The sequence below is a fragment of the Myodes glareolus genome, chromosome 27 (genome assembly GCF_982192425.1).
Source record: "Myodes glareolus chromosome 27, mMyoGla1.1, whole genome shotgun sequence".
In the NCBI taxonomy this organism is placed as follows: Eukaryota; Metazoa; Chordata; class Mammalia; order Rodentia; family Cricetidae; genus Myodes; species Myodes glareolus.
The window spans coordinates 15,972,486-15,988,893 of record NC_142052.1 but is presented as its reverse complement, the minus strand read 5'-3'; the positions used below and the strand labels follow the sequence as shown (position 1 = coordinate 15,988,893).

Below are 16,408 nucleotides of genomic sequence, written 5' to 3'. Positions count from 1 at the left end.
AGACTCTAACTCTTCCATATGGGGCCAAGCCTCTGAAGCTCTTTGTGACCCCTTTGTAGTCTCGAAATAAATACCACCCAGGCAACTCAAAATATAGTCTGCTCCTCTTAGATCGACTCTGTGTACGAATTCTGAGGTGTTTTTTTTATTGCCCCAGTTAAACAGAAAATTTCACTCAATGGCATTGCTCTCTTTTTAATCAAAGCTGATTCCTTAGCCCCAGTAGATCAGAATATACAAGTTCTTAGCCAAAAATTACATGGATGGCCCCTATCTCCGATCTTGATAGTCTTCAGTTCCCTCTGAAACTTCTCAAGACAGGCCTTCACAGGCAGTGTATTTCTCAGCATTACTGTTTTCTAAGCTCCTCCCAGAACAGCCCCTTAAGTTCTGAGCATTCAACCACTTTTCTAACCCGAAGTTCCAAAATCTTCCACAGCCCTCCAACAAAATAGTCCAGAGATATAAAAAGCTATGACCAAGTCATCCCAGCAATAGTTACTCTCTCAGTTACAATTTCTGTTCTAGTTTCATTCTGTGGCTGGGACAAAACACTCTGACCAGAACCAGTTTAAGGGGGGAAAAGGGCTTATTTCTTATAGCAGATTCCAGTCTTTCTGTGGTGGTTTGAATGAGAGTGGTTCCCATAGGCTCAAATATTTGAATGCTTGGTCCCCAGTGTTGGAACTGTTTGGGAAGGATTTAGGAGGTGTGGCCTTGTTGGGGAAGGTTATGTCCCTGAGGGTGACTTTGAGGTTTCAAAAGCCTGTGTGATTCCCAGTTAGCTTTCTCCCTGCCTCATGTTTGTGGACAAAGGTATAAAGTCTCAGCCACTATTCCAACAACATACTACCTGCTGTCATGCACCCCACCATGATGGACATGTACTCTAACCCTCTGAGACTGCAAACCTTCTCTAAATGCTTCTATAACTTGCCTTGGTCATGGTGTCTTCTTATTGAAACAACAGAAAAGCAACTATGACACCATCACTGAGTGAAGTCATAGCAGTACCTCAAATAAGAACATGAACAAAAACCACAGAGGAATGCTGATTGCTACCTTGTTCATGACCTTATGTCTTTCTGTTGTTGTTGTTGTTTGTGGTGGTGGTGGTGGTGGTGGTGGTGGTGGTGGTGTGTGTGTGTGTGTGTGTGTGTGTGTTTGAGACAGTGTCTTCCTATGTGGCCCTGGCTGTCCTGGGAACTCTATCTATATAGACTAGGCTGGCCTCAAACTCACACTTATCTGTCTGTCTTTGCTGGGATTAAGACATGCACTGCTATAACCAGCTACAGCCTCATGCTTAACTAGTTTTATTTTTAAGCATGTAAAAAATAATTTTATATGTATGGGTGTTTTGCCTACATGTATATCTGTGTACCACATGCATGTCTGGTGCCTGCAAAGACCAGAAGAGAATATTGGATTCCTTGAGTGTAGAGTTCTAGACAGTTTTAAATTGCCATGTGATTGCTGGTAATCAAACCCAGCTCCTCTGGAAGAGCAGCCAGTGTTCTTAACCGTCTCTTGGGGCCCTTGATTAGCTTTCTTTATATAGCCCAGGAACACCAGCCCAGTGATGGTGCTGTAGTGAGGATCCCCCAAAGAACACTGCTCTGACCTGGGTGTAAGCAAACTGAAAGTCTTTAGCAGCTGGCTGGCAACTACAGTAGGTATTGGAATCGCGGTGTAACACTGAGCCTGTCGCGGGGTGAGCTTTAAGCACAAAACCCGTGCTCTGTGTTCTCATACTTCAGTTAACAAGGACAGTTAGCCAGAGCAGAACTCCAGAAACTAAACCTCAAGGTTAGTACATTTAGAGAGTTTCCCAAAACTATGGACTTTGATGGATTAGGTCATTGTTTTCATTTTGGCAGGTGGTGCTGTCTACTACAGAGTTTACAACTGAATGATACTTCCATCATGGAAACAGTTGTGCTAAATTCTGGGAGCCTGTTACAGTGCCACCTAAGTGAGCTGAACCCTCCCCCATTAAATAATAATCAGTATAATCCCCCAAAACATGCCCAAAGGCCAATCTAATCTAGGCAGTTCTCTCAGGTGATTCTGGGTTTTGTTTACAATTAAATCTAAATAGGGTAAGTTAATAAAATCAAAGTTCAGGAAAGATGAGATTCTTTAACTGCAAAGTTATAAAGCGCTTGCATCCAGCTTCCTCACAAAACAAAGACTGCTGAAGTGTTTCTGCCAATAGGAAGAGTCACAGTACAACCAACAGGAACCTTTATCCTCTCTGCTGCCTCTCCTCTGCTCTTCATCAGCGAGTGAATCTCGGCCAGTGTAGCTCTTTAGAAATGAGGAAGGACAGAATTCTCCTGTTCTTGAACACAGTGATATAAAAGACACACTGACTTTAAAGAAGTGCCTGGAGAGATACTAAACTATGATTGCTATCATTTTTTTCTTTGAGGATATTTGCCTCATACCAAGAAAATTTGGTATAAATTTTTTGCTTCTCAACCTGTCAGTAAGTTGGCACTGGTGCTGTGAGTTGGGTCAAAGGCACATGAGTTTTAATCCCAGAATCCACATAAAAGGAGAGGGAGCAAAGCAGTTTTGCAAAGTATCCAGGAAATGAAGCAGTTGTTCAAGAAGCCTAATTGAACAAAATGGTAACAGGAACAAAGCAAAAGAAACTAAATGTTATTCAACTGGCTTGTGTGTTGCCAAGGAACAGTACACTAACCAAGGGTGTGATGTAGCAGGGCAGGAAGACATGGTTAAACTTGGGCTGGTAAAATGGGTGCATGGGTAAGTGGGTGGCTGGTGAGAAGGCTACACCAACTCTGTGGAAGGCTATGGTACTGGAGCTGCTTATTCTTTACAAGCTTTCCAGTCTCTGGATGAAAGAGAGGGATCAGCTCTAAAGCAGGCCACTTCATCTAACCTACCCTAGCAGGGTTAAGACACAAATGGAGAAAGGAACATGTGACATCTCAGTGAGGGGAGGAGGGTGAGGTGTGCTCTTCTGAGAAAGGAGGAGACTTCAGGCTGTTCAGGAGCAAAACAGGCCACCTAATGGGGATGAGGATGGCTCAGTGATTTAGAGCGTTGCTTTCTCTTGCAAAGGACTAGCTTTAGTTCCCAACACAGATGTGGTAGCTCACAGGCATTTGTAACTCCAGTCCCAGGGCATGTGACCCTGGCTTCAGGCCTTCATGGGCACTGCACACACACATGAGGCACTTACCTGCATGTAGTCCAAACATTCACACACACAAAAATAAATCTTAAAATAAAAAGAGGCCACCTTACGGAACTTAGGGGCTTTCTGTTTTTAAAGAATATAGCCAGTTGTGCATATCTGTAATTCAAACAATCCAAAGGGTGGTGCAGGAGAACAGCTATGAGTTCCAGGACAGCCTGGAGTACATAGTGAGACCCTGAATCTAAAAGAAAAACAAATCAAAAAGATACAAAGATTGAGGAGATGGTTCAGTCAGTAAGGAGCCTGTTGTGTGAACAGAAAGAATGAGTTCCCATCCCACATCCTGTAAATAGTCAAGGTTGGTGGTGCATCCCTGTAACCCCAGTGCTGGGGGGAGTGGGGAGGGACAGGCAGGTGGACCCTGGAATTCATTGACTAACCCAAATAGCTAATCTGTGAGTTGTTTTGTTTTTGTTGTTTCTAAAAGAAAACAAGGCCAGGTGGTGGTGGTCGTTGTAGTGGTGCACGCCTTTAATCCCAGCACTTGGGAGGCAGAGGCAGGCATATCTCTGTGAGTTCAAGGCCAGCCTGGTTTACAAGAGCTAGTTCCAGGACAGGCTCCAAAGCTAAAGAGAAACCCTTGTTCATAAAAAACCAAAAAATAAATAAATTAAAAATAACATCTATTTTCATGATACATATCAATCCAAGTTCCCACTCCCTCCCCTTCTCCCATTTCCTCCATTTACTCCCCAACTATACCCCCATCCACTCCCCATAGAGGGTAAGGTGCATTGCTTTGGGGAAGGTCCAAGGCCCTCCCTACTATATCTAGGTATCTATCCAAAGAAAATAGGTTCCCCAAAAGCCAGTGCAAGCAGTAGGGATAAATCCTGGTGCCACTGCCAGTGGCCCCACAGTCTGCTCCAGCCATGCAACTCTCAACCACTTTCAGAGGGACTAGTTTGGTCCTATGCTTGTTCCTTCCCAGTCCAGCTGGAGTTGGTAAGCCCTCCTATATACAAATGATAAAGAAGCTGAGAAAGAAGTCAAAGAAACATCACCTTTCACAATAGCCACAAATGATATAAAATATATTGGGGTAACACTAACCAAGGAAGTGAAAGACCTGTTTGACAAGAACCTTCATTCTGAAGAAAGAAATTGAAGAAGATACCAGAAAATGGAAAGATCTCCCATGTTCTTGAATAAGTGGGATCAACATAACAAAGATGGCAATCTTACCAAAAGCAATCTATAGACTCATTGCAATCCCCATAAAAATCCCAACACAATTCCTCAAAGATCTTGAAAGAACAATAATCAACTTCATATGAGAAAAAAAACCAGAATAGCCAAAAACCATTCTGTACAATAGAGGAACTTCCGGAGGCACTGCCATCCCTGATATCAAGCTCTATTACAGAGCTACAGTAATGAAAACAACTTGGCATTGGAATAAAAACAGAGACGTTGAGCAATGGAATTGAATTGGAGAGCCGGATATTAATCCACACACCTATGAACACTTGATTTTATACCAAGAAGCTAAAAATATATAATGAAAAAAAGAAAGCATATTCAACAAGTAGTGCTGGCATAACTGGATGTCAACATGTAGAAGAATGTAAATACCAGATTCTTATCTATCGCCATGCACAAGATTCAAATCCAAAAGGATTATGGACTTCAGTATAAATCTGACCACACTGAACCTGATAGAAGAGAAAGAGGGAAGTAGCCATCAATGCATGGGCACAGGAGACCACTTCCTAAATATAACCCCAAGTAACTAAGACACTGAGAGCAACAATAAATAAATGGGACTTTCTGAAACTGAGAAGCTTCTGTAAAGCAAAGGACACAGTCAATAAGATAAAAAGGCAGTCTACTAAATGAGACAAGATCTTCACCAACCCCACATCAGGCAGAGAGACGACTGATCTCCAAAATACATGAAGAACTCAAGAAACTAGGCATCAGAATTCCAAATAATCTAGTAAAAAAAATGGGGGTACAGAAATAAACAGAGAACTCTCAACAGAAGAATCTCAAATGGCCGAAAGACATTTGAAGAAAGCGTCAACATCCTTAGCCATCAAGGAAATGCAAATAAAAATAACCTGTAGTATACCATCTTGCACATGTAAGAATGGCTAAGATCAAAATACCAGTGATAGCTTCTGCTGGAGAGGATGTGGAAAAAGGGGAACACTCACCCATTGCTGGTGATGGGAATGCAAACTTGTATAACCACTTTGGAAATCAGTATGGTGGTTTCTCAGAAATTGGGAATCAACCTACCTCAGGACTCAACAACACCACTCTTAGGCATATACCCAAAGGAGGCTCAATCATACTACAAAGACATTTTTTCAACTATATTCATAGCAGCATTATTTATATAGCCAGACCGAAACACCCTAGATGCCCCTTGACCAAAGAATGGATCAAGAAAGCATGACACATTTAGACATTAGAGTACTACTTTGCAGGAAAAAAATGGCATCTTGAAATTTACATGAAAAGGTATGGAACCAGAAAACATCATCCTGAGTGAGGTAACCCAGATCCAAAAAGATGAATATGGTATGTACTTACTCATACGTGGTTATAAGCCATAAACAAAGGATATTGAATTCATGATCCTGGAGAAACTAAGTAACAAGGTGCAACCTAAGAAAAACATATATAGATCCACCTGAGAAGTCAAAATAGACAAATCACCTGACAAAATTGGGAACATAGAGGTGGGGGGAGAAGGGAGAGTGGAATTTGTGAGTATCTAATCAGTAGACACCATGTCTCAAAAATAAGGTATAGGGAAATAAAGGAGGAAACCTATAGTAGACCTCTGACTTCCATGTATAGGCACAGATATGAGCATGGACACACACATGCACACATTAACAAATGCAAACTGAGAAGGATGGACTAATGAGAAAACTTGTCCTTGCTTACCATTCGATGCCACAACAATAAAAGTGCCTTCTTTTCAGAAATTATGTACTAAATTAGTTACAGACCCTCTGCTCATAGACATCCTGCCTCCATCTCCAGACTTTTGAAATCACAGGCATGCCATAGCAGACCTGGATTAGTCTGCATCTTTGGAATAAATATATTTTGAATGTGAAATACCCCCTTACAGGTTCATATATGGAATGCTTGATCCCTAGCTGGTGGCACTGTTTGGGGAAGTGGTGGGAGCTTTAGGTGATGCCTAGCTGGAGGAAGTATGTCACTAGTGTGGGAGTAGCTGTGAAGGCTATACCTAGTGCACTCCTTCTGTTCCCTGGCAATCATGAGGTGAGTTATCTTCTGATAACCATGGACTGATAGCTACAGATGGGATGCCCATAAGAAAGTGTCCATCAGTCCCATGGCAAAGAAAAAGAGGTGGGGGCTAGGAACATCCCTCAGTTGGTAGAATACTTGGGTGACATGCTTGAAACCCATAAACTGGCTGTTGTGGCTTGAATGAGAATGTGCCCTCCTAACTCATATATTTGAATGTTTGCCCCCCACTACAGTTGGTGGAACAGTTTGGGAAGAATAGGGAAAATTGCTACTGAATGTGAGCTTTGAGATTTAAAAAGGCCACGTGATTTCCACTTATATCTCAAGACCTGAGCTCTCAGCTACTTCTCCAGTGCCATTCTTGACTGCTTACTGCCATACTCCCTTCTGTGATAGTCAAGGAACTCACCATCTGAAACTTTAAGGCCCAAATTAAACATTTTTCTTCTATAAATTGCACTGTCCACAATGCATTCTCACAGCAATAGAAATGTAAGTAAAATATTGGGTGTGGTGGTATCCACCTATAATCTCAGCACTGGGCATGAATTCAGTGATATGCTGGTTTACATGGTGAATTTGAAGCCAACCTGGAATAAATGAGACAAAGGTGGGAATTGGAGAAAATGGGGTGATTCAATCAAATAAGAGGAAAAAAAGAGGAAGAGTCAGGGGACTTCAATTCTATGGGAGAGTCTCAGAGAATTAAGAAGACATCCAATAAACAATAAAGTTTAGCAGCCAAACCCATCTGTAGTCCAAACTTGGGAAGCCCAGGATATCTCGAGCTTAAATTCTAGAGAATGTTATTCTGGAGAATAGTAAGAGCAACCCAGTAATACTTCATTTAGCTGTCCTGGAACTCACTCTAGACCTTGATGGTCTTTGCCTTACTGAGTGCTGGAATTAAAAGCATGAGCCACTATCGCCCTGTATTTTTGTTTTTTGTTTTTCATTAAATACAGTGACTGCCTCTTAAACAACTGCTGTCCTAAGCAGCAATTGCTGTTGTGGAATATTATTTTAAATGTGTGTTACTATTTTTGCTGCTTTTGTTAACAATGCAAAGATTGTTACATTTGTTTGATTAAATATAATTAACCTGGAGTCAGAAGACTGAATCAACAACTAGCAGACATGAAGTGGTAGGGAGGAACTAAGTGTAGCTAGGGTTCTTAAGTGGGGGTTGAGCAGAAGAACACCCTCTTTTTGGGGAGGCACCAGCAAGGAGACAAGGTAAGCTACTTGCTGTTTAGCCTCTCTGGATGAGCTTAATGTCACATCAGTTTTTGAATCCTGAGTTCTGTAGAAGGACAGAGATCTAGATAAAGTTCCTTTATTGGTTGTGGTAGAATCGGTGCCTGGGGACACAGGATTCCCACATGGCTGTGGCCAGTGCAGCTGTGGGTAGCTGCTGGGGTTGCAATTGCTGTTTAAGGGAGCAGTTGTTTCTGAGGCAGCCACTGGATTTAATGAAAAACAACAGGGCACTGGTGGCCCATGAGTCTGATCCCACCACTCAGCAGACAGGGGCAGGGGGAATCTCTGTGAGTTTAAGGCCAGCCTGGTCTACAGAGTTGAGTTCCAGGACAGCCAAGGCTACACAGTAAAACCCTTGTCTCAAATAACCAAGCAATAGAAAGATGAGAGAGAGAGAGAGAGAGAGAGAGAGAGAGAGAGAGAGAGAGAGAGAGAGACAAAGCGGGGGAGAGAGAGAGTTGGTTGGAAAGATTGCTCAGCAGTTAAGGGCATATCAGGAGGCTTCACAGTCACCTGTAACTCCAGCTCCATTGCATCTAATCCCCTTTCTGGACTCTATGGACACCCACATGCGTGTGCGCACACATACACAGACACACCAAAATGACCTGAAATTAAATAAACCTCAGTTCCAATAGGAAATTCCATATACCAAACCATACTTGTGGATAACTGATCGAGGAACATCTCAATAGGATCAACTGAGGAGGGCCCAACCATAAGGGTGGCTATGGGTTGGCCCACTAAGGAATTACTAGTCATGTTTTTACAAATGCGGTACAGCGTTGATTATGTTTGGTTAGAATCTTCTTTCCACGTCCAGAGAAAAATGTCATTTATCTTCATTATCAAAGTTACTCCAGTCCTGGTGAGAGGACAGGTTGCTGATTGGAGAAGTGAATTTGCTGGCTAAAGAGCTACAGAAAAGCCTAGCAGGGAGGGAGCTCCAAGGCTCCTAGATGGACAGAGGACAATGGGAGCTCTGATTTGTGTAGAGCACAAGCTGTTAAATATCTGGGGGACGTTTTCCCAACCATTCCTCTGGCTGTTTCCCATAGGATCATAGTTCTCCCCTGGGAGCAGGTTTAGAACCTTGGGAAGCACAGAGCAGAGAACAGAACAATTAAACCATTAAAGGCCTCTATTGTCTCTTCCTTGTGTGGTTGCTTTGGAAGAGGGAATCTTAAGGAATGTGGCTTTGAGTCAGAAGCAGTGTTTAGGTTTTAGACTTGCAAAGCTGAAACAATATGCTATTTAATGTCAACATTTTTGTTCTTATAAAGCAACATGGTTGAAAAGATTTAGTTCGGCAGGAAGGCAAAAACATTCTCCAAAATGGAAAAGAATGAGACCCTGTAGATCTAAGATGGGACCCTGTAAATGTCTTACTGAGGGAAGAGTACACCAATTGTTTATCCAATACTAAATTGTTAGCCCTGAAAATATACATACAAATAACATTATAGTAAGTTAAAGTATGTATGTGTTATAGTTTCTTAGGTAGTCAACAGTATGATCCCTTTTGACTATTTTTCAGATATATATACTATTATTTTGCTCTCCTTTCTCCCTGTGTATTTAACTCCCATGAACCTAATTATAACCCTGAAAACAAACAGACAAGTAACATACAGATTGAGCAGATTACATACATATATGCATGTAACAAAATTAATGAAACATCCATAAGTTGGAAAGGGAACAAAAAGGCATATATGAGAGGATTTGAAGAAAAAAAAACAGTAAAAGGAGAAATGATGTTTAATTGTTGCAAAATATTTGTTTAACTATGTAGAGATGTGTTGAATTCGTTTAATTATATGTAAAAATGTGTTGCTGTTTGACCTTGTCTGCCTAAGGCACCTGATTAGACTAACAAAATGCTCAACAGGCAATAGTGAGGAAGAGGTATAGGCAGGACTTACAGGTGGGAAGACTAAGTAGGAGGAGGAATTTAGGCTTAGAAAGGAAGAAAGAAAAAGAGATACCAGGGAGAAACCAGTGGACAGACAGACACAGAGGAAGCAGGAATGCAGGACATACAGAATGAAAGAAAGGTAAAAAGCCCCAAGGAAAAATGTAGATAAATAGAAACCGGTTAAGTTAAGTTAAACGAGCTAGCTGGATGAGCCTAAGCTAAGACTAAGTGCCTAAAATTAATAATAAGCATTCGTAATAAATTATTTGGGACTTGGTTCGTGGCCCAAGGAAAATTCCAACTAAACATAATACAATAAATAAAATAAGAAAGTAGTTTTTTAAAAGCATTAATATAAAAGATAAAAAAGGGACATAGCCAAGACTGTTAAATAGAGAACCTTGTCTCAGAGAACCAAAAAAAAAAAAAGATAAAAAGAGATGTAACTTACCCCTTTTACCTGCTCTGAAGAATTTTTCATAGATACTGTCACTGGATAACCACATGGGCATAAGGTAGCCTGCCAGTAATTAAAAGCTTTTTAAGAGTAGAGTATATTGCAGTTGCTTATAACTTAAAATGTCATTATAAAATATCCAACAAATTAAATTCATGTTGATTATATTATCACCTCTTCCTACTACATTCCTTAGGATAAATTATAATTTATTAACAACTAAGCAATAACCCTGATACAATTATCTCACTTAATCATAATTGGCCTACAGAAGTAGGCATAGAAAGCAAGCTTGTTAGGTTTTTGTGTGTCTATGAGTACCAGCCTGGTGCCTGTAAACTTCAACTTTTTGAACTTTTTACAAAGATTGTTTCAAGAAGTTCTTTGATAAGGAATGACTTTAGAAGGACTAGTATATGAAAGCTTGTTTTTTGGGGTTTTGTTTTTTTGCACCTGTAGAACATTAATCCTTTCTCACTTCAGTCGTCTATAAAAAGAATCAAGGAATAGTTAATGCATAAACAATAGCTATTATAACAGTCTTTCTCATTGGCCTTATAATGACAAAATATGGGAGATCTTGGCCAAACAGAGATAATACTTCCAATTCAAATTTCTTAGCCAAGGTGATTTTATATTTCTTCTGTAGACTGTTCTCAAACTCACAGAGGTCCCCGTGCCTCTGCCTCCGGAATGCTGGGATTAGAGGAGTGCAGCACCACCACCCAGCAAATTTTATATTTCTTAAGGCATCTTGAAACTAAGATGAGTGTAAATCCACACTGGTTGAAAAGAATTTTAAGAACTTTTAGTCTTAAAAAGTCTTAAAACTATGCATAGGAATAGTTTTTGTTTATAGATTTTTAAAAAGATCTTTATTGTTTTTATTTTATGTATAAAGTGTTTTGCCGACATGTATGTCTGTATACCACATGTGTGTCTGGTGACCACCAAGGCCAGAAGAGGGCATAAGACCTCCTGAAATTAGAATTATAGTTGTGGGTCCTGGGGATTTAACCCAGTTGTTTGGAAGAGCAGGCAGTGCTCTTAACCACTGAGCCATCTCTCCAGCCCCAGGGATAGTTTAAAAAACAAAACAACAATAAGAAACTCTATGAAAACCAACTGGGCACTGTTTCAAAAGTACTTGATTGAATCAAGCACAGAAGAGTTAATTCATCTCCCAGTAGGAAACTATGTACTTTTGCACAATGTTTGCATTTAACATTTCTGTTTCTTAAAAGAATGATGTTAAAACTTAAAAAGTTACATAAAAGGTAAGAAGTGAAAAAAATTTAAAGGCTAGGAAGGACCTGGGAATTATATTCAAAATCTAAAATATTTTCATTTTGCTAGATAAATTCTCAGTTAAACACAAGTGTGTTCTGAATTCCTGAGCATATTAAGTATTATATTTGTTTTCTCAAGTACCAGTTCTTTAACCCTTTACTTGTCATAAAAATGCATTTATTTTTATAAACCAGGAGGTAGGTATGGTGATGCAGACCTAGAATCCTAGCATCCGGGAAACTAAGGCAAAGTCAAGCACAATTGAGATATCAGTGCCATCCTGGGTTGCATAGCAAGTTCAATGCCAGCCTGGGCTACTTAACAAGACTGTCTCAAAAATAAACAACAGAACAAAGTCAGCATTGTGAAACTGAACTTACATTCAAAGTTCAAACTCTTGACTTCTGAGATGACAGAAAAAGTATCTTTTCTGAAACAAACATAAAACTACCTACAGTTCAGAAGTGGCCACATACAAAAATGTCAGACACAAGAAAGCTGCTGTTCGCTGGTAGCAGGTACTTCTGTCCCATTAAATTAATCATTCTGGAAAAGCTAGAGTTGTTTTCAATGATTTGTGACGATAAATCCAGCTCTATAATAGACATATCATCTTCCATCAATGGGAGTGTCTGAAGATGCATGTCATCGAGGGAAGGCAGGTGCTTTGCCATCTCACATAATTCTGACAAGTTGCAAGCGTCAAGTGGTAAAAAGACGCGGCCACTATTTTCATGCTGTGTTTCAACAAATGAGTAGAGAACACTGCTTTTGAGACCTTCTTGGATAAATTCCGAGGATCCACCCAAAATCAGCTCTCTGATCTGTGAAAAACAATGGGTTAAAGTACATTAAAATAATGCTGGTTTAAAATTATGTTCCAGGGCCTGGAAAGATGGCTCAGCAATTAAGAGCACTAGCTGTTCTTAAAGAGAATCTGGGTTCAGTTCCCAACTCCCACGCAGTGGCTCACAATCAGCTCTCAATCCAGTTCCAGGAGCTCTATCACCCTCTTCTGGCCTCAGAGGGCACCCAGGCAACACATGATACAAAGACATGCATGCAGGCAAAACATTCACATGCATAAAGTAAAATTAGATTACAATTAAAATAAATTTCCAAACTTTTAAATTTGCGCTGTGCTTTGAATATCTTAGTTCATTTATTAAAATCTACTCTTATTAAGCTCAGAGTTATTTTAGAGTATAATGAGACTATTAGAGTGTTAGACTACTTTTGAACTCTACGGAAGGAAACACAGCTCATAAACCCCCTATTAAGTAATGTGACAATATATGTATACAAAATGCTGAAACTTCGAGCCAAAACTAACTTTTCCTAGCTTAGGTTGTTTCTCTTAGATGTCTGGCTGTGGTGATGGGAAAAATAACCAGTGTTTATGCTCACTGAGGCTCTGCACAGACAAACCTCACAACATTCATGTAGGACATGGAGACAAAGGGCACCTAAAGCACATGTTTTTCCTTGTGGCAGGAACCAGAGTCCTTTGTCCTGGTCCACACATTCCACATCGTCTGCAGCATCTATGAAACTTCATGGTAGGCTAACTTGGACACTTCCTAAATCTCAGTCTTCACCGTCCTCACTCAGTGTAGGGTAATCACATCTCTGTACAGGACAAATACTGACCTTAGACACTGCTCTAAACCCATCTTTGAAAACCCACCAGAAAGGGTAAAACAAGTAACACAAATTCTGCAGACAGTGAAGTTCTCAATGTTCCTAGTTCACCTAGGAGCACTATATTCTTACAGTTACAGAATATAATCTTCAACCCCACATTAAAATCTCAAAGATAATGTATATGCTGGGCAATGAAACAAAGCTCCACACACTTAAAGGAACCAGAATTTATTTTTCTACCCCAAAGGACTTAAGTTAGAAATCAAGAATAAATTGATACTAAAATCAACCAAATGCAAGTGAAGTAGTTTTCTTCTAAATAATTCATGCAGGTCAAAGATGAAATCACAAGAGAGATTAGAAAATGTTTTTCTCACAATGGAAGTGAAAAATATAAAATACCTAGACTCACAATGTGATTCCATTTCGTACCCGTTGAGATGGCAATTACAAAAAGAAACAGAATGTTTTGATGAAAAAGTAGAAAAACTGAAATGCATTGTGGGTGGAAATACAAACATTGTGCAGCGGCTATCAAAAACAGGATGGCAGTTTCTGGGGGAAAAATAATTCAATGTATAATCTAACTACTCCATGACTTCTACAGTAGTAATATGATAATATCTACCAAATGTTCACTCCAAGAAAATTAAGGGGAAGAAGAACAAACAAAAATGCATGTTTTCTCTCAGAGTGCAGAATGTAGACTTGATGATCTATGCAGATATATCATTATTTAAGCCTGTGTGTATACATGCATCATGAAGGAAGAAGGGGACTACTTGGAGGGAGGGTTAAAAAGAGGGAGAGAAGTAATGAAGGGGTGGAATATGAGCAAAGTACAATGATATACATTGTATCTATATTTTAAAGGAAAGAAGTTCCACTGAGATTGAAATCAGTGCAAAGAGTACAAGCACCCATGGGATATGAAGGAACTGTGATTCTTCTCAGTTAATATGCATAATGTAGAATTACTCTCAACATTTTTCATTTCTGAACATGAACCATCTATAGGCTATCAAAGAAAATCTGAAGCTGAAGTGAACGACCAGTGGTCAAGAGCACTGGTTGCTCTTACAAAAAACATCCAGGTTTGGTTCCCAGCACCCACATGGTGGCTTATAACCATCTATATCTCCAGTTGCAGTGGATCTGATGCCCTCTCCTGGTCTCAGCAGACATACACGTGGCATACAGAAATATTTACAGACAAAACCCTCAAACACATTAAATCAATAATTTTGAAAAAACCCTCAAAGGCAGGTATGGAATCTCAGGTCTGCAACTGAACTCTCACTGAACAGGTCTGCCAGACAGAAAATTAACAGAGAAATAAGAGAACTAACAGATGTTATGACCCAAATTGACTTAAGAGACATCTAGAGAACATTCTACCAAAACACAAAAGAATATAACTTCATCTCAGCACCTCATAGAACCTTTGCTAAAACCGAGCACAAATTTGGTCATAAATCTCAAGACACACACACACACACACACACACACACACACACACACAAAGTAAATTGGAATAAATCCCTGTATATTATCAGCTCACCAGGGCTTAAACAAAATCAGATATGAAAAGAGGGACATAACAACAGAAACTGAGAAAATTCAGAGAATCATCAGGTCATACTTCAAAAACATAGAATCCAAAAAATGGAAAAGTTGAAAGGAAATGGACAGTTTTCTGGATAAGTACCACCTACCCAAAACTAAATCAAGAACAGACGAACAATTTAAATAGACCTATAACCCCTAAGGAAATAGAAGCAGTCATTAAAAGTCTTCCAACCAAAAATAGCACAGGACTGATGGCTTCAGCATTGAATTTTGCCAGAATTTCAAAACAGCTAATACCAATACTCCTCAAATTGTTCCACAATTTGAAGAGAAGGGACATAGGCAAACTACTTTTTTTGAGGCTACAGTTACTCTGATACCCAAATCATACAAAGACTCAACAGTGAAAGAGAACTACAGACCAATCTCCCTCATGAACATAGATGTAAAAATACTCAACGAAATACTGTCAAAATTAATCCAAGAATGCATCTGCTGTGGAAGCTCCTTCAGCCAATAGCAGCTAAGATACCAGCCCACTGGGGCGGGGTCTCTTTCTCTTTAGAAAGCAGCAGCAGCCTTCCTCTCACTCTTGCCACAAGACTCCTTTCCTTGCTCTCCAGTAGGAAAGTGTTCTGTAAGTTTTTTCCCCTCAAATATATAAGCCTTTGAATCCAAACTGGTGTGGGATTGATTTGCTCATAATCTGGTGCCCAGCATTTGGTTTTAGAACTGGGTTCACGCTAAAAGGCTCTGCAATTCAGAGACCTGGGGTGGGGTCCCCCAGGCTCTGCTTTCTGGCATCATTAAGATTGTGTGGGCAGTGCCTGTAGAGGGAAAAGAGGATGCTGATAGCTGACCGAGGTAATGGGGGGAGGGTGCGAGGGGAATGCCAGGGAGGAGCAGGTTGGAAAGCTGCCTTTGTCTGGTAATGCAGCAGCTGAAAAGCCATGTAAGGAGAAAAAGTCTGGGAAACTGAAGTCTTGAGAATAAAATCTAAGTGGAATGTAAGCAGCCGAACAAGGAGGGATGTGGCTCAGTGCACAGCCTATCGTGCACTTTCGCTCCAAACAAACAATAATGTGGGTTAGTGTTTGTGCATCTGCATAGGCCTCCCCTGAGGGTCCTGACAGGATTCCTGCTCACCTGTAGCCACTAAGAGCACTTCACGTGTAGCCACTTCTGCACACATTTGCTGTTTCCTTGTAACAGGTGGGCCTGTCGACCTCAGCCCTACTCCCACTCTCCACCTCCCTCTCTCTCCCACTACTCCTATCTCAAGGGTCTAGTCTCTGCCCCCTTCTCTGCCTACTCTGCCCCTTCTCTCTTGTGGGTATTAACTGAGAGACACGGGCTTAAAATAAAGCAAGAAAAGTAGACTTTAGGAAAACAGAATGACTCCTGTTTTTGTAGCCAAAGGAAACATTTGGAGGAGAGTTAAGGAGCCTGAGATTTCTTGTCAAGCAGCCTGTGAGTTACCATTGAAACAGACATAAGAGATAGCAGTGATGTACTCAGAGATAGCGTATAGAAATTTTGCAATCATGGATTGCCTTGTGATGCGGGAATCATATATGTTCGTTGTTGCATTGCCCTGTTAGAGTGTATTGAATACTTGAAGTTGCATAGGTGTTATCTGTAGTGAGGACTTAAGTATACACGAAAAACAAATACAGCACACGGGGAAAAGACTATCGTGAAGGAACAGACTTGGTTACTCTCCTACTTCAGAATTAAAGTGATAATTGTTGCTTAATGAACCACTTGCATCTGGAACATTTTTCTGATATTGAAATCA

General features: G+C 40.3%; 1 protein-coding gene and 1 pseudogene across 2 annotated transcripts in view; one reads left to right on the top strand and one right to left on the bottom strand.

Annotated features, from left to right (window-relative positions):
- The window catches only part of LOC125399962 (kinetochore protein NDC80 homolog), a 53,563-nt gene that overhangs the window by 1,429 nt on the left and 35,726 nt on the right, over nucleotides 1–16,408 (top strand). The window lies entirely within an intron of this gene.
- LOC125399999 (N(6)-adenine-specific methyltransferase METTL4-like) overlaps nucleotides 11,845–16,408 on the bottom strand; it is a 71,546-nt pseudogene continuing 66,982 nt past the window's right edge. The window contains exon 3 of the transcript XR_015736791.1: nucleotides 11,845–12,221. The product of XR_015736791.1 is annotated as a N(6)-adenine-specific methyltransferase METTL4-like (transcript). The remainder of the gene's footprint in view (nucleotides 12,222–16,408) is intronic.